The 19,253-nt window shown below is 32.5% G+C and overlaps 1 protein-coding gene across 1 annotated transcript in view; it reads right to left on the bottom strand.

Annotated features, from left to right (window-relative positions):
• LOC110997638 (allatostatin-A receptor) overlaps nucleotides 1–18,856 on the bottom strand; it is a 57,115-nt gene extending 38,259 nt beyond the window's left edge. Inside the window, exon 1 of the mRNA XM_022265883.2 lies at nucleotides 18,688–18,856. The gene's annotated coding sequence lies outside the window, so the exon portion shown is untranslated. The remainder of the gene's footprint in view (nucleotides 1–18,687) is intronic.
• Nucleotides 18,857–19,253: the final 397 nt, after the last annotated feature.

The following is a 19,253-nucleotide window of genomic DNA, read 5'->3' as shown; positions in this document are numbered from 1 at the left end:
TGTTACTATATTTACGTTTGTTTTGCAAAACTCAACCAAAATCAATCTATGATGTTTAGTCTTTACATTGACAAAGCTACTAGTAAGCATAAAGACATAATTACTACTGAGTAATACCAAGTAATGAGGTTCGTTTAGGAAGTATTTAAAAGGACCTGACTAAAAACCACTTTCACCCAAATGTATAGTGGTTTAGTCTGTTTGGTAAATATGAATCTGTATGTAAACTAGCTGCAGTTAATTTTGGCGGCACCGTGTGCAAACAAATCCGTCTTTACACACCAGTGCTATTTCTCACTTTGGAGCCTAAACAATCGAGTTGATTATTATTATTTTGTATGTTTTCAATCGTTTTTAAATAGTAGGATTCTCTATTAAGTAAGTATCACAATTATCATGGTATACAACAGAACTAAATTTGAAATTAATTTAATTTATATCACGAAAACCTGACAAAAAAATGACATTCTCAAAATGACTGAGATGAGACAAATGCAATTTTGAAACAATAAGTTTATTGAGAAGTGAGAACGGTAAAGAAAACATCGTGAGGAAACCGACTTGTTTTAGAACCAAAAAAGTTGATGGACAAAAGTCAGGCACAGACGGCTGATCTTGCCTTTTTGATTGACATATCATGAAACGGACACAGAATTATTTTATTTTAAAATACCATACATCATATCACCTCTGAATTTTTAACTTTTTACGTTGTTCGTGAATTTTTACAAAAATGTTTTTTCAACGATGTCTATATTTTTATGTTGCACGGTATCAATGGAATGTTAAAGGCTATAAAGTTGCGTGCAGGAATTATAAAAACTTATATTAATTCTAACTGAATTTATTTCTCGGCTGCTAGTATGATAAATCTTCCGTCGCACACATCTACCCCACGGTGGGGCGGAAATAAATCACTGGACCTTATTAATGACTGCGCTTTTGATACCACTTTGCGTGTAATAGTTAATTCCAGACCAGGTAAATTAAAATGGAATATATCTTATGCGACAATATTTCATAAAAGCTATTAATTTTGGCTTTGCACTGACAAAGAAACGGGCGTCATAAAACTCGCTAACTGCGTAAATGTTCAATTTGGGGTTAAAACTGCGCGTTGGTGAGTCATTCAGAAAACATACCTACATGAAAAATTATGTCTCCCTTAGTAAGGTGCCATTGAGATGCAATTATATTTAAATAAACATGAATTTGTATGTTTTGTAGCTATGCATATATATATTTCATATTACAAATATAGCAGCGTTATTAACTACTATTGTACTCATTATTTTAATTAAATTAACTGGCAACATTGCTTACGTAAATTTCACAATTATGTTTGATTAGTGAGTACGTTTTAACATTGTTTAGAATTCAAGTCAGCAGTAAAATTATTATAACATTGTGCATACCTAGTTTAAATGTTATTTTTTTACATTTAGTAGCTGATTGTCCTTTCACGTTTAAACTTCTTAGCTTTTGATAAAACCAAGATTTATACAAAAGATAAACTTTCTTAATTAGAGAAGATAAAGACTTCCCGGGACAAAGACGGGAAATTAAAAATAATGAAATTATGACTTCGTTATGTAAATAAAAGACAAAACAATAATAATGTCCGCCATTTCTTTTCATTAAGTTAAACAAATACTGATTTGCTTGATTTTGATTTCTACACTCTGACTACATTCTTAGATTCATTGGCTAGTAATTATTATGTCGTTTTTGATAATATATTATATACTTATCTGTATTAATGTTATATATAGTTTATCACATGGCGATGAATAAGAAATTCTCTGTATGTGAATAAGATTAATTTTGAATTAGTTGCTTTAACTTTTTTTTACATGAAGTTTGAGAGTATGGGATGTAAATATCAGCAATATAGTTACGAACGAGTAAACAAATACAGATTTATTCGCTTACAACAATATTGTTTACCTAACTGAGAGAAAACTCGTGAAAAATATGTGAAAAACATGTCGAAATTCAGGCTTTTCTAACTGTAGGAATCTCCCTCATTAACATAATAAAAGTTTTCGAATTTGCCTTTTCATTTTATGCATAATATATTTTCGTGCTTCACAGCCACAGGACATTTGAGAAACTTATTTTATTGAAGCATTGCCTATTTTGAATACGTTTTAATTAAGCTGAATTCAACTGCACATTAGTGCCTGATAAGCAAATATAGTTTAGTAGTTACTTTCCCACCAAATTCGATTAAGGGCCCTTCGTACTAATTCTTAAAAAGCCGTCATCGCACTCGAGAGCTTTTTGGCAATTTAAATGTCCATGGTCGGCATATTGACAGAGTGTTGTAAAGCCAATATATTAGCCATTCATGTCTGAAATATTGTGTTCGATATATATATATATTACGTAAATATCAATGTTTCACATTTAAATCATACATCAGAATTTTCTATGTATCGATAGTTTTTAGAGGTCATTAATGACTACAGTGTAAACAATTTTGATGATTGGAAGACCACAGCAACCAATCACAGTTTCGTCAAAGCGAATTTAAGCTGGCGGTTACATTTCTCGTTAGCCTAACAGAGCCTAGCACTAATTTAATGCGTGTTCCAAGCGGTGTGGTTATGCAATCACTTCCAAATGTTTAGTCAGTTGACAGCTGCTAAAATGAATTGTTTTTGAGAAATTTATCATTGTGTTCGCGGTTAATTGATCTGACGAGAATATAAAGAGATGTTAGGTGTCAAAGGCACTCTCTGTAATTGTTTATGCATATCTATCAAGACAAAATAAGCAACTATATATGCGTGTTGGTTGAAGGAAGATATCAGGGCTTCGCAACGTTAGGGAGTGGAAGGGTATTGCAAATGCGGAACAGTTGCTGCATCTGGCGCAGGACAAGACACGCTTCAAGAAACAGACGGCCAACCTCCAGTAATGGAGAGGAACGTAAAGAAGAATACTATATATAATTACAAACCGACTTTCTGTCGTTCGATTGCCGTCCTTTTTGCCATAAAAACTTACCTTATCTACCTATTTAGCCTCTAGATATAAATAAATAAATAACAAAGATTTATTAAACACATACTCGTACATCTATTTCACGGTAATATAGCAAAATAACTCGATGTGACATCTCAATGAATGGACACCCTATCTGACATCATTAAGGTTTCGACTCTCGAAACTGGATTTGAGTTTCCGAAAGAAACTTACTAATTAGAAGAGCTGAAAGCTTTGATTTCAAAGGACGTGTTGCGAAAAAATATCAAATCCGCCTCCGTAAGTTTCACTAATAAGATTCATTTTATATCTAGTTTTAAGCTGAACATTACCTTGACATAAAAGCAATTAAAATACAATAAGTTTAACGTAAAAGCTTCGTAACACGTTTCCGTAATAATCGCGCACGGGCAGTCGTAATCAATCACACTACGGAAATTAAGCGAAATAATGGCAGCTAATCAAGAACTTAAAACAGAACGCGATATGGCTATTTAAGTAGCGTGCTAGAGTGGAGAGTAGTTTTTAAGTCTTTTTAGCTCGTATTTTAATACCATCGACATTACTGTTAATTTATATTTACTAATATTTACTTTTGTTATTTTTTTAGGTTTTATGGTCGATTCCCGGCATCGGAAATAATAATAATAATAATATAATTAATAGAAACTAGAAGTTTGATAATAATACTAATTATGCTCATTGAAAAATTGCAGCAGTTGAGTTTTAACTGTTTTAGTTATTACTTTAGTTATAAAAAATGGCTCAGTGACATGTTATTGAGCTTCACCATTTTTATCTTGTCAATCGAAATAAAAATCTCTTCTGAAACTTAACTTAAATCGTGTAAAAGCTCCCTAGTGACCAGTAAACGATGTTCACTGTAACATTTTTCAACAGAAAATGTACAACGTTTTCATAGAAATTCATGACTTAAAATGCGGTTAAAAGCTTTTGTAATAGCTTAAAGTTGGGAGTTGTCTTCGTGTTAATAGTTTGCATTAGATGTTAAAAGTTCGAAGCGGTAAATGGAGGCTGCGGGCATGTTTTGTCGGAGTTAAAAGATAAGGTGTGAAGCAATATTAAAGGCCTAAATTTATAACACTTTTAAAAATAAATCAATAGAACTACAACCTTTTAAGGCAGGTATTCAGTTTTCTGTATCTGTTTCATGACCATTTGTTAACCTATCAGGAAAATTGTAGAAAAGGTGATCAGAGTCCTGGTCCTGACACACGCTGTCGACTTTTTGGGTCTAAGGCAACCCGATTCGATACCGTTTTCCTTCACCGTTCGAGCGAATGTTAAATACGCACATAAACAGAAAATCTTTTGGTGCATTGTCGGGATCGAACCTTTCACTACTATACCTCTATTAGTAACTATAAGTATAATACATAAAAGAATACAACGCTTCGAAAGATGCTATAAAGATATAATTAATATTCACGATCCACTTGCGTACAACAAAGCCTTAATGCTAATAAATTAAAATGTCAAAATGACATATATGCTTTCAATGTGATAAAAGAGTAAGGGCGACTATTTTTAACTCTCGAGTAGGAGGAACTCCAGTGATTTTGTCATTCAAGGCGTTTAATTATTTTTTCGTGGAGATTTGAGTTACGATTTGTGGTGAAGGGTTATGTAGGATACGTTTCATTGGATACCCACTAAAGCAGCACCATCCGCAATCCCTTACAAACCCTGTAACAGCCAATTCAGCCAATGAACCCTAATTAAAATAGTTACATGAGTATTCATCTTAAATGTTTAGTTAATCATTTCAAAAATTAAATAATTAGATTGCTATTATTGTTGACTAAATTTAAATAGTTAGTAAGTAGAGCTAGCTTTAATGGGAGAGAGTCCAAAAAGTTTATCCGTTCCTAAAGTTAAAGTACTTGTTGATAAAGGTTTTGTTTGTGTCAAAGCTAATGAAACTTAAATAAAGATACGCTCTAACTTTATTCCAAGGAATTATCCTGATACAAGGTTGAGGAATTAAGATTAAGACTAAGAATAATTTTGTTTTGTTTGCATGTGAAGTTTTAAGAAATAAGCGAGTTACGAACGAAGCTCCTAGGCCAGCAAAAATGTGTAATTTAGTAATAACTACGTCAAGAAATATATCTTTATATATAAATACCAAATCTTAGAGCCTGTATCTTAATATATATAAATCTCCTGTCACGATGTTTGTCCGCGATGGACTCCTAAACTATTTAACCGATTTTAATTTAAATTGGCACACCTTGAGCAGTCTGGGCAAACTTAAGAGATAGGATAGCTTAAATCTTTAATTATAGTCGCAATTTTATTTTATTGCAAATTATGATACAAATCTAACAGATAACGCTGTGTTAAAAGTACCAACGTTTCACAGACACAGACAGCTATCTACCTTTAACATAAGTTTTCCTACCGTTTCCCTTGAATAGTTTACTACTATGTAATAACAACAACCTTAGCCACAGCAACGCTTGGCCGAGTCTGCTAGTACACTTATAAATTATCATAAAACTATAGTCTTTTTTTTCATGCGAACATTGAAGGCTCCCTACGATTTTTTTTAATATTAAGTCATTGCATAGCAACGTGGGGCACGCCGGGTTACAATTTCATTAAGGTAGCTTTTCGAAAATATATAAAAATTCTTTAGAATTTCAATTTCTATTTTCCATTTAGTTTTAAAAGTTTACGTTCTGTATTTCGTATTTTTTTAAATTATTTCTTTCTAAACCTATTATTCAAATTCCTTAAGTAAACAATTCAATTTTTCAAGTTAAACTTCTTGAGGTTAATTTTTTTACGGATGAAACGCAATAATAATAATTTTAGTGTTGCGAAGTTGTGCAGCGGTTTTGTCGAAGAAAAGGGAGAGAGCGATTGAGACTGATTGAGACCGATTGGGAGAGAGTGAGAAACGGGAGATCGAGAACACTATTGGTGGATGTATTCGTTTAGAACTTATTAGAAATTTAGATGATACGCAGATTTTTTATTTATTTATATTATCAATAGCACGTATACACTATACAGTGTGAATATAGATAAACAAATACATCTATTGGGGCTTTTACCTCAGTTATAATTAATTTACAAAGAAGTTTCACTTTTGACGTCTGCACTTGTTACGCACGCACTTTCTTTTAATAGAATATTTATTAAAATATATGATTTAAGAAAATATTACTGAGGTGTGCCTAACCGTTTTAGAAAGCTTGAGGTGGTGCACAAAAAAGGTAGGGAAACCCTGTAGAGATGAAGGTGAAACTGTTAATATATTATAGCCTAATACATCATATCTTCTACAGGCTTAGTTGTGATTTGTCTGTGAAATCCCTTAACGCCCCAATGAGGCATTACGTATTGACTTTACGTTTAATTTTGCTGATTGCTAATCTGTTCTGTTCTCTGCCGGAACTAATTAATGTTTCACCGGAAATTTAATCTCCGGGTTAAACATAATATATAAGTCTATCTATTATCATAGCAAGGTAAACTTCACTAAATTGTCAGTAACACTAATTTAAATTCAGTAAAGATCGACAATATGTCCGACGTGTATATTAAACTCAAAGCAGCGGCTTTATCCTTTTGCTTTTCGTAGAGATGTGGGGTCACTCTGCATCTGCATTTACCATAGGAGTTGCAGAATACGAAATTCCACCCGTATCACCTTGTCGTCCGCCGTTTCACAACAGTGAGCGATGATTTTTCCAGGCAGTTTTTGCCGCGCACCACCACTTTGTGGCAACAGCTGCCCACTGAGGTATTTCCGCACCAATTTGACTTAGGGTCCATCAAGACAAGAGCGTACTAATTCTTAATCAAAATCAAAATGCAAACCTTAAACATGGAAAATGTACTTCTGTACATCCCGCGTAATGAGACCTTTGAGTCTTCTGTGTCACTAAAGATATCTACTTGTAAAACTAATGTGCTTCTACGAAATATAAATTTAGTTCAATTACTCTAAAAGAAACCTTAATTCTGCGCAATACGGTTTAATTTAGGTTAACAAACTCAGTGTTTTAATTATAGCGGATATGAAATATTTTTAATATACAGTTCATTATTTCAAAATTTGTGTCGGTAATGAAGGTGTAGACTATTAGTTAGTAGTAGTTGTTTTACCCTCGGACTGAATAATTAATCCACAATCTCAGATTGAAAACACTATGAGATTAGACCGTGACAGTCGATCGATCTCCTATCTGCATCCCAATAACCAAACCCTACGAAGAGAATCCATTTTTGGCAACGGATATAATGCCATCCCTTCGCTCTTTACACTCATATTTGATAAAATCAATATAAACCAAATAAAGTAAACAAAACCGTACAAATAATATTAAAATACATGTCTATGTTTAAAACATATCAAATAGCTTTTTAATTATTTTTAGAACAGGTGTAAGTTAAAATCTTATGATAGGATATTAGCACAGGCGAACTGTCATTTTCATACAAAGATCTATCCGCATACACCGATTCGACCTACCGTGCATAGCCTGTACTCACTTCTGTACACGTAACTCGCTTCTCTCACTGTATAACTAGTCTTGCCATAAGTTCTGGTATTAATGAAAATATTTTATAATATTTTTATTTGAATTTGGAACACAATATTATTTAAAAACTTTTTTCGATTGTATAATTAACAAACATATATATGATATATATATTGAAGTGTCGGTCCAGATACTTCAAAATCTTGGTGTCAGCCGTTTGTTCGTATATCGTAGTATCAATACATCGTCTGACCAAGACCAGAAAAAAATGGGGTGGTCGAGTCCTATTAAAACTGCAAAGGCTGATATTATGCTAAAGACTGAATCCCTCGAAACCCCATTAGGGAGCAAAAAATCTTATCGCGAGAAGCAGACTGTCGCTAGAACTCTGTTGCATATTATAAAACAAGACCTGAAGCTCGTTGCTTATCGTCGATATACAGGACATGCCCACCAATCTTTACAATAAAGAGAATGGATCGATCAAAACACCTTCTGTCGCGATACGCAGGTGAAAAGCACCGAAATATTCTCTGTACCGATGAAAAAATATCGCACTCAATCGAGGCATAAAGTATGAATGAAAAAGATTTCCTTTCGGAACATTTTTCTTAAAACGTCAGACAATGCCTAACTATTTAAGTCTATGGAAAATAAAGCATTTATATAAATAATCATTGTCGCGTAAACATTTCGTCGTAGTCGACTATTGTCATCTTTGGAGAAAATGCAATTGTTTGAAAGAGCCTTCGAGAGCTACGTGGCTCGGAAACTTTATCAGTAGCTATTACATAACTCCTTTATGCTTTGTGGATTGTCTTCTGTCCAGTTATTACCTGGAACACTTTTGAAATTCACTAAGAATCAGGTCACTTAGAGTTGTTTTTCTAAACTTCTATATTGAATATGAATAAAATAATGTGTCTGGACTTGCCCTATCGTAAAAAATATTTTTTGGTTTGGTTTTTATCCTATGAAATTCATATTTATTCACTTTTCATAATAAATTACGAATTAATTTTATATAATGTTAAAACATATATGTACAATTTCACTTAATTTTCTTGATTTACAGATCATATAAAATTGAGCTTTTATCCAATATTTACTTCTGAAAGAAATAATGAAGAAATATTTAACTTTTATCCTTATTATTTTGACTGACACTTTCTTTGTGTTTAACAAGCTATAGCAACGAAGAAAACATTGGCAGAACAATTCTGCCATCCAATTATCGGGAACAAAACAATTGTTTGATTAATCGCTAACAAGGTTTATTATTTTTGGCCATTACACCTATCAAAACCTAATTCAAGGAATCTTAAAGAGTTCAAACGTGTCAGTTACAATTAAAACTTTTTTTAGACACATACACAGCGTTTGCAAACTCGGTCTTTATTTTCGGGCTTAGTTAGGCTTAGTTTTAAACCTAAATTTATTATTAACAACAGGAAAGTTAAAGAAATACGTATTAAAAACTCATTGATTACCTTAGATGGAATTAATTAAATTTTGATAAATCTAGTAACAGTTTTGCGTTTGGTCTGTTAGTCTCTTTAGATAATACAATTTTAAATATTTTGTATTCGATACTTCCATCTTTCTTCTTCCCTATTGGCAGCAAGTGCTCAACGATGCGTTGGGGTTTACGGGCGTGACATATGTCAAGCACATCGCTTACGCATAATTAGTGGCATCTCGTCGGCCATGACGTCATTGTACGCATGATCGCACTGTTACTCTGCTAGTTTATGGTTTTGTATCATTTTTCTTTTTAAGATAGTACTAGGACTTTTGGACTAATTTTATTGCATTGAAACGGTCTTGATAAAAAACTTTCGCACTTAGCTTTCCAAATTCTCGGGCATCGATTTAAAAGATACCCAAATATCAGCTCCATTCTTTTGACTAAAACCAGCGAAGGACTTGACGAATTGTCAATCTCCTATGTATTCCTGATCGGCTTGATCTTCTCTCTCTATGCAGAAACATTGCGTTTTCTACAAAGTGTACTATGCGTGCGTGACCTAAAGAATTGTTTGGGTTGATTCCTCCTGCCTTGTTGCCTGCCTGCCGTATAAATGGAACATTTCATCACCTTGAAGGTTGGAAGTATAGACATGGGGATAAAGTGGTGTGCCAAAATTAATCTAGAATTTTATAGGAAGCACCTTTTGCATTTGTATTTATAATAAATGAACAAACACATGAAAAGATCTTCCGACTAGAGTTTTTAAAAAACAAGTTATTGTTCTACTTTTGAAAATGTATTTATTTATTTCAGAAATACACACATACAAATAATGTATGTAAATTCTATAAATAATATGTAACTAATAATTGTTTGCGTGAAACATTATGATTAATAATTATTTGATACCGTAACATTACACTTAAAAAAGTGATTATGTAGAACCACAATACAGTATTTAAGACGTACCTATTAAAGCATCCTAATAAAGAGCAGCAAAATGATACTGCCCTCTAGTCGTGAGTTTTAATTAAAAGTACAATCGACACCACGCCCGATCAAAGCGATTGGGCGAATAGTGAAGTAAATAGTAAGGGGAGATTTCCTGTTACGGAAATACAATAAAACTGATAGCAAAAATAACTATGAAGTAAATTACGTATGAGTAATACGTATTTGCGTCTGTTTTATTTTTATAATTATTTTATTGATGGTGCATATACCACATCTCTGTCTTTCGTTTAATTTATAAAGCAAGCCTTCAAATCATAGGAACGAGTGTGAAATGCTTAGTTTGATATTTATTGACTAACCTAAAGTTTTGAAGGTTCAAAGTTATGATAAATTACTTTTAATATTAATAATGACAAATACTTACTAGACTAACTATTATTATCGACAATTGAATAGTCATTAAATTGTAGATCTAGCAACATTAAATCAAATAAATCTCTAGTACCAATGATTTTTCAATAATTCGAGTTTGATGTTATTAAATTTAAAGAGAATAGCAGCTCACTCTAACACCATTGCTCCGTCATTTTAAATAACTTTTATAATAATGGCTATAAAATTACTATTGCTACAGATTATGCAAAAGTCGCAATCTAATAATATTAGACAATCGAATAAACTACTGTTAATGGTTATAAACTGATTAGACTTTGACATGTTAATTTATGCGCTCTGTGACATGTAATTGACAATGGCACCTGATACCACCGCCATTGCTCCGACATACATATACAATATGCAAAAGAAGGTCGATTTATTATTGTAAATAGATGTTTTCCGGGCGAGCTCTGCTACCAATTGACTATTCAATAAGATATTGAAATGGTACAGCTGTTATTATAACAATGGAAGATAGATTGTATCCTGTAAGATAGATATTTAATAGTCGGATCGGATTATCTCGGGATATTTGTACGAAATATTTTTATGACATTGACTATCATTTATGTGATATTTATTACTTTAGCTAATTTTAATGCATCAGTTTTTTTTAATATGAGTACCTCTTTACTGTAATGTTTAAACAATATCACTTAAATCCAACTTTGATGACGTGTGTTGGGTACAAATGGTAATTAATAACTTGCCTATAAAATCGACAAGACAAGACACTTAGAATTTGACCTCAGCTAGCTGTAATATATTTTTAACACTTGCAAATTGCTCGCGAGCTGCACATTCGCGGCATATTCGACAGATGTGGTCGCACCCTAACGAAAAGATGACAGCGACAGAATTGGACATCCGACGAGACAGAAAACAAAAACCTTAACAATGACTCTAAAGAAACTCTTATGAAAGCACAACCTGATATAATATGACTGTTATAGCTTGGCGATTCCATCATTATTCGGATATCTCTAGTAAATAAATCACCTGAGTTTTCAATGTATTTAAATAGATGAATTTAAAATCGTGTACATTGACCTGTTAAAGAATTTAGTCCCTTTGAAATTTTAGTAAGGGTCAGGTAAATATACCTTTACCCTTTTAGTAGTTACATTTAGAAGGGTAAACAATTCAACTGAGGAGACAAAAGATTTTATAATGTTTACAGCGGGATTTTTTTGTGAATAGAGCGCCCCAGAGTACAGAATCCTCAACATAATCTATGAAGGTTCTTTACATATAAAGTTTCTACGCAGACACAGCTTATAGTATACTTAATTCGTTAGTAAAACTTTTTGTTTTACTAATGAATTAATCAATCAAAATAACTCGGAATCGTCGCCATTATTATAAATTTTTCTTTATTATATTATTCAGTTGTTAAATATATCAGGAATAAAGTTTCTATTCAGTTTTACTTTTCACTGTTTGGTTTTTTATTATTCTTTCTAGAAATGTGTAAGCTAACATTAGTGAAGTTGTATTTATATATATTAGTTAATAATTGAAAGCGCAAAGCAAATGTTAGCCCTTTAGTTTTTCAAACACTCATAAACTATAATATAACATTCTTGTTTCCGATATTCAATAGGTCGACTACACTTATATTTCTTATATGTAAGAGATCTGTTACTTAGATTTAAGAATCCTTAAATAGTCAAGTAAGTTTTTATTTATCCAGCGTCGCAACTCTAATATCCCTACGTAATTAATAATAATTTTACGTTAGGTATAAGCTCAAAGCAAAGCAGTGTTTCATTTATTTGAAAATCCCTCCAACATGCGCCACTGTCCTAATATATATTTTAAAAATACTTTAAGGACTTATAAGTAAGTATTATCGCTATAAGCTTTTTAGTTACGTAAAGAGTCCGCCCTTAAAAAGCGAATTAAGTTCTGATTAATAAAACGTGATAAGCGATCGGAAAAATCCATTAACTGTACTAGCTGGTGTCAATAATGATAATCCAGCATGTCTGTACTAAGTGAGCACTTTACCCATTCCGGATACTTAATGATACGCCCTCTGTCGATACTAAACCGATATCGCTGAGTTAATAAAATATTTACTTAGCGTCTAGATTTGGAATCTCATTCAACTACAAACAAAGAGTTTCCACACTACCTGACCTGACTAACTTCGTTCCGCCTTACAGTCAAATAATATCCTTGTTACTTTAGTTAAACTTATTTTAGGATTTAATTGAGGTAATAACATTAATATATTACAATACCGATTTTTTTTCGACGGATTGCGTCAGGCATAGGAGGCTGATCACCTACTTACGTATTAGATTAAGAAATGATCATATATCAGAAAGACATCTAAGGCTTCAGACCAAAAAAGGTTGCAGCCCCACTGTCATATATTTTATTTACACCAACTAAAGATCCGTTAGTAATACACAATCATACACGGCTCAATCAGACATCAAAAGATAATCATATCATAGAGATCTACCAATAATTTGCTATGAATGTGTTTGATCAGTCATCTCAGAGCGTATTGTCGATCGGCGTCGCTGATTGGCTCATATCCTTCTTATTGATGGCTACAGCTCCGGCCCAATATAATCTGGAATTCCGTCGCCTAAACAATTATATTAGAACGGCACGTGCTCAGATTTTATATTCCTACCCTCAAAATATTGTGCGCGTTTTGTTTACGTTATATTCAAATTAGCAAAGTATACTGTGTGTAAATTGTTATATTATATAATATTTTGTGTTACCTCTCAGCTTAAAGCTCATTAGTGATGTGTTTAAGGTCAAAAGATTCAATATGCGATTTATTGACTGGACTATTATTTTAAACAAGTGCATAAAGAAATATAATATAGAAACGCAGTTGCATGAGTTTACATTATATAGATAAATATATTTGGGGTAAATGTGCGTCAAAATATCATGATCAGTTTCAATATTTAGACCGACTTCAGAACTAAGAATATGTGATCTTCAGTAGATTATTTGAATTCATTTATATCTTATATATAAAATTCTCGTGTCACAATGTTAGTTATACTCCTCCGAAACGGCTTGACCGATTTTTATCAAATTTTATATACATATTCAGTGGGTCTGAGAATCGGCTACTATCTTGCATATTACTATTTTGCATACTCCTAAGCGATACTTCAATAATTTTATATTTTCATTTTTGACGAAATTTTTTTTTGATACAACATATAAAAATACATAAGTACAACCTTTAATGTTCACCCGTCTAAAATTTACCGCTATTTTTTACTTGGTAGTTAAGGACTTGGAAGTTTGTCACTAGGGTAGCGTAGCAAAATGTTGCTTGCGTTGCTTACCGCATTTACATTCAGCCGTAGTGGCCGCAAAAGGATAGTAACGTTATAAACAACACCGGTGAGCTAAAGCTCAATCATAAAGCTTCCTTTCGACATTAAGATTATATCCCACGGAGACCGCGTTATAAAATCTTGAAATAAAGCCCGTTAAAGTATTGAAAGTAAAACCTACAGACAGCCTCACGGCAGTAACTGGAAGCTCATTACTAGATACTCTTAAAATTGTCTTCTCGTAAAATTGACGGCTAAGCCTCTTTCATACAGATGGGACTGGTTTATTCTACGCCGTTTGATGTTATGACAAGTACGCTGCAATAAAATAGCACATTTATTATGAATTTACTTCTGTTACAAATTGGTAGTTTGCGGTGTCAATTAAATGAGTTGATTTGAGACGACTAAATTGCTGCAATGCCACGCAAAGAACGTTTAAGAAGATTTTTAATACAGTTGCTCAAAAAGTGGCGTATTGCAGGGACGTAAAGCGTTCGGGATGAGGGCTATTACACACTCGTGATTTTTCTTTACCTTTTCCGCACTAGTGCGTTCTCTTTACCAACTGACAAAATAATGTTTATTAAGAACAAAAAACCAATCACGAAGTTTTTACTAAAAAAATGTTCTTGTGAGTTGAGTTATTTGTTGCACAAAATGAGTATTTTCGACGATATTTTATTTCAAGTAATACCACCCGAACTCAGTATAATTGCACAAAATGCTTCGGAGAGCATTTTACCGGAAACACATACATAAGTCGCTACATATATACGTATAACGAATTTATTGCGTGGAGAGAAGAGAAAAAAAAGTTAAAGCAAATAGTTTTATTAAATTGCTTAATGTTATCACAACTGTATTAATTATACAAATTTATTGATATTTTATAGACTAGGCGCTTTTTGAAGTTTTGCCATCAGATTTATTTATTAGTTTCCTGATAATTCCTATTCTATAATAGGCAAGTAGATCAGACATTACTCAGCACACGCCGTTGTCTTTTTGGGTCGGTCCACGATCCACCTATAAAAATGATCATGAAACATATACATAAAGCTGAGAGCCAGACCGAAAAAAGGTGTTGTGCCACTGATTTTTTAATAAAATATTTTACAGACCATTTTCAAAATTAAGCGAATATATTATATTAAGGTATACAAAAATAATAACTATGCATAACTTACTATTTCTGAATATAATCGTATTTTGATCGTCAGGTGTTGGACTCAACATTAAAGAAAAGTTTGTAACTCCTAAAACTATTGAGTGAGGATTACACAACTTAAAGCTCCAGAGACTATGGATTGTTTGTAAAAGCCCTAAGTCGATCGTTGAGAATTTATTGCGTCGAAGAAATAACAATTCATTACCACTCGTAAAAATCTTTGACGCCTTAATTATGACGTCGTTAACATTTAGTTTTATAGGCGAAACACTTGTTATTGATGACCTACCATTAACCATACGTTTTTTACAGATATTCATATCTCGAAATTTTAATACAAACATTCGAAAAATATCTATGATACATGATTTGCTCGCAAGCTGCAAGCAGGCTCCTTGAATGGAGACCTCGGCAGAGAATAGGACCGCGTGTTTGCCCAACCAGGGTGCAGGGCGTACTGAATGAAAAAAAGAGGCTGATTATGATGAACATCAGCGACGCATTTCCTAATTCTAAAATCTAGTGCGGAGCGAACTATTGAGGCTGAATTACAAGGATATGATTTTACTTGGGATATTAAGATAGGGGACACTAGCGTTAAAATACAACAAAGCGTTTAATATTTTGTCCTCTCTACTCTTTTATCTTTGACTCATATCTCATGGGGAAGGCAATCCACGCCTCTGTAATGTCCATAAAAAAGCCATTTGGGACACCCTTTACTAAGTTTATTTCGTGATTGGGAAAAGTATTCCCCGTTTGTATATATCCCTACACGCACAATATTGTCGAGGATTTCCTTGATAAGGATATCCCAGGAGTATTGTAATTTGCAAAACATCCCTCTTTTCCATAAAGATAGGATCAAGAAAGCCGAAATTTTTGGAAAACTTTTGAATATTTTGTATATTTTACTGCCGAGTTCCTGATGTTTTCGCCACATTGTGAACATAAGTGCTAGGTAAATAGATTCTTAAAACTTTTAAAATATAGTAGTATAGACTGTAATTCTTTATTAAATAAGCTAGACTACAGTATAATTAAACTTTAAATGGGGTTTTAGGTAATTTAGACTAAATTGGGAGTAATGTCTTATATTCTAAACTGGTATTGTTACATAGCATAATGAGCTTTTGAAGCCAGTTAACAAGAAAGACGATTTTAATATACATAAAAAAGACTTTATTTTAACACGGTATAAATACGATTTTACAAGTTTCACGCGTTTTATTAGTTTTCCATTTTAGATACGATTAATTCTTTAAGTATCTGAATTTAGAATTCATAATAAGAAATTGGTATTTCAAGTAAGCTAACGCGAATCAGGTTAGTATTTAAAATGGAAATAACAAATAAACATTCCTAGTATTTTGATATGTCACATGTGTTGTTTCATCGGAATAAAATATATATTTGAACCTGTCTGAGGTTGACCTATATAGAATGAAACTGAACAAATAAAGTTGAAAACTTTGCGAGGAATATTTGGTGAGTTATCAAGTTTCACGCGGATGTGTAGGAGTTGATACAGATTTCATATTTTGTGACATTTAATACATCTTGTGTTTTTCATATGTTATAAATGTGTTAATAAAATAAACAACAATATTTATTATGTATTAAGAGGTAGGTGGACAAGATTTTATCCGTATCACCGTATAACCAGCTGCTCACTGAAGTATTTCCGAACCAATTCGACTAAGGATCCTACAAGAAATGAGAAATGATGTCAGAGTATCTATGGGCGGCAGTATCACTTAACAGCAGGTGAGCCTATTGCCCGGTTTTTTTTGCGTCCTGTTAAATAAAAAGTAAGATTTCTATAAATGGCCAGAATATAAAAAGGATGAAAAGTATGTTGTTTATATTTTAGTTGAATGTTCATAGAAATTAGTAGATAGAAGCAAACCAAAAAATGTGACGGTAATTTTTTTCCAACGCCAATAAATTAGTTTCTCTTCAAAAAATTAATTTAACTTTGACATGTACTTCCTTCATCACGCTACATCACGTAGAAATTAACACATCGTAAAATATTTTACTATCTCAGCGATGTAGTTTGTGGGACTATGTATAATTAATCAAAATTGGGTCAAAGATTTCGTCGAGAAAGGTCTGTTTTTTTTTAAATAAAATATATATATCATAGAAAAAGGGAAACATTTTTATTATAATGAATAATGATTACAAAGTTTTAATTACGTAGCTACAGACAAAAAGGTAACTCCGATTCACATTCAAATTCAAGTTGGAATAATATGAAGGGGCCTCGAAAATCTTTTGTTTTCATTGAATTACATTTGGATGTCGTATTCCGGATTTAACAATGACAGCAATTACAATAATACATTTTTATTTAAAATCTATATTCATATAAGAAAAACCTACAAGTTTACCATTAACAATTTCTTCTTCTGCGCATATTTTCAATCAGCCCGAGAGCTATAAGCGAATGTATGATGTGATGCTGTCATGTAGAGAGACTACCCATCAAAAGCATTTACGCATCCACAGCCTAGAGCCACTGCCGGTCTTCTAGAGAATATGGTGACGTTTTAGTCGACCCACATACGGTCTAATGATGAGCAGAGTTCGTCCGGGTGACAGATTAACCGTTCTTTGTATCGAGCTGTCAGTCCGGATTTCCTTCGTGATGTCTTCATTTCAAGGTGTTTGTGAACTTTGTCGTTGTTAATATACCATGATACTTTTGAAATTGCTATAACAATTGATTGCATAAATAGTTATTTATAAAATTAAATCTGCAGCTTCCATTTACGCATTTAAATAATGATTTAAGAATCGTTTACTTTTTATTTAGGCCACTTGTTAGTTTTTAATGTTTTTGTGTTGCCTTTAAATAAATAATGCAGGTGAATTAATACAGTAATCAGAAATCTATAATCACGTACAGTATACGTAATGATTTCTACGCAGTTTAGCAGAAAAGGTACACATTATAGTGTGCAAGAACTTTAATATTTCGTAGGCCCTTTAGTTTGGACATTCTAGAGCTTAGAATACTTCAGACTGACAGCGCATGAATGCTACTTTCATCAGATACCTATGTAACACCTGAAGGGTATGACATAAGTTCATTTAATTAAACCAATATTTTAGATGTCTGTTGCCTATTCCTGTCAGACTAGCAGGACTTTAATCAAACTCAGAACGACTATTCAAATCCAGTGATTCAATTTTAATCAAAAACTAAAGTATCGAAGGAATTATAATATTAAGAGAGTTAAATTGCTCCTTTTATAATGAAATAATGAAGCCCGCTAACACAGGACTTCATTATTTCAGAAGCACCGGCTTCGTTAATTATAATTCTCTGATTGATTAGGAATTATAATTTGTTTCAATTTATTAACCAATAATGATGGCATTTTCTACGAAAGATAAAGACAAATTACATTTTACACAGTAAACAAATTGTAACTTTAGTTCTTAATTTGTTTGCTAAATTTGCAAAAATTTAGATTTTTTTCAAAAACAATTTGATTTGAAAGAAGACATAATATCCTCGGTTTTTTATGATGTTTAATAACAATGAAAAATAATTTATTTTTGTTAATCGATCGATATCAAACTTCGCTTGGTCGGAGCAACAAGTGAAAAGTTGGTCATTTGTTACGTATAAAATGTAACACAAAAAAAATGGTTTAGTATATAATATCAAAATAATAAAAATATATTCAGAAATATTTCAGTAAAATAATGCAATATTTTTCCGACACGAAGATACACATCTATTAGTAATGGTGTGAATGAAAATGAAAAATATAAATTTAAAAGCTTAATCAATCTTATTTTAATACTTACATCCCCTCTCAGCAAAGTCACAAAATCTCTGTAAGCACTTCACCCAAAAACTCAATTTCACTCAATAAATAAAATGTAAAAATTAAGAAGCTTAAAGTTTTCAATTACTTTGAAAATAGAATACGCTGCCGAACTTTGGGCGGCAACAGGCGACGAGTTCCCGCGACGAGCCGAGCTTGACTGACTCCCGGCTCTAGTCTACATATGTATAACTGCGGTTGAATCCTGGAGTCTGTTTAGAAATCAGTATCAAACGCCTGGCCAGCTATACTATTGCAGCTATGAGCTGCTATAAAAGCTTGTTCAAATTTTTTATGGCATGTCATTTTTTTGTCAAAATATTGTAATTTAGCAGTACGTTGGTTTTTTGCCAGCAGGGCTGATTTATCGTGTTACACTCAACTATTATATCGCACGTTTAAATACCGACGGTGGATCAATGGATTATCTTTCATAGGCCTAATTAATAATAGCTTGCAGATTTTAGGTCCAAAGCGTTTCAAACTTCCAACGAAGGTTGTTCAGTTACTCAGTAACTTAAGTGTAGATAGAGACTTAGAGAGGAA

Source organism: Pieris rapae, chromosome 17, assembly GCF_905147795.1.
Source record: "Pieris rapae chromosome 17, ilPieRapa1.1, whole genome shotgun sequence".
Lineage (NCBI taxonomy): Eukaryota > Metazoa > Arthropoda > Insecta > Lepidoptera > Pieridae > Pieris > Pieris rapae.
The sequence above is the reverse complement of the archived record's forward strand: the minus strand, read 5'-3'. Positions and strand labels throughout refer to the sequence as shown.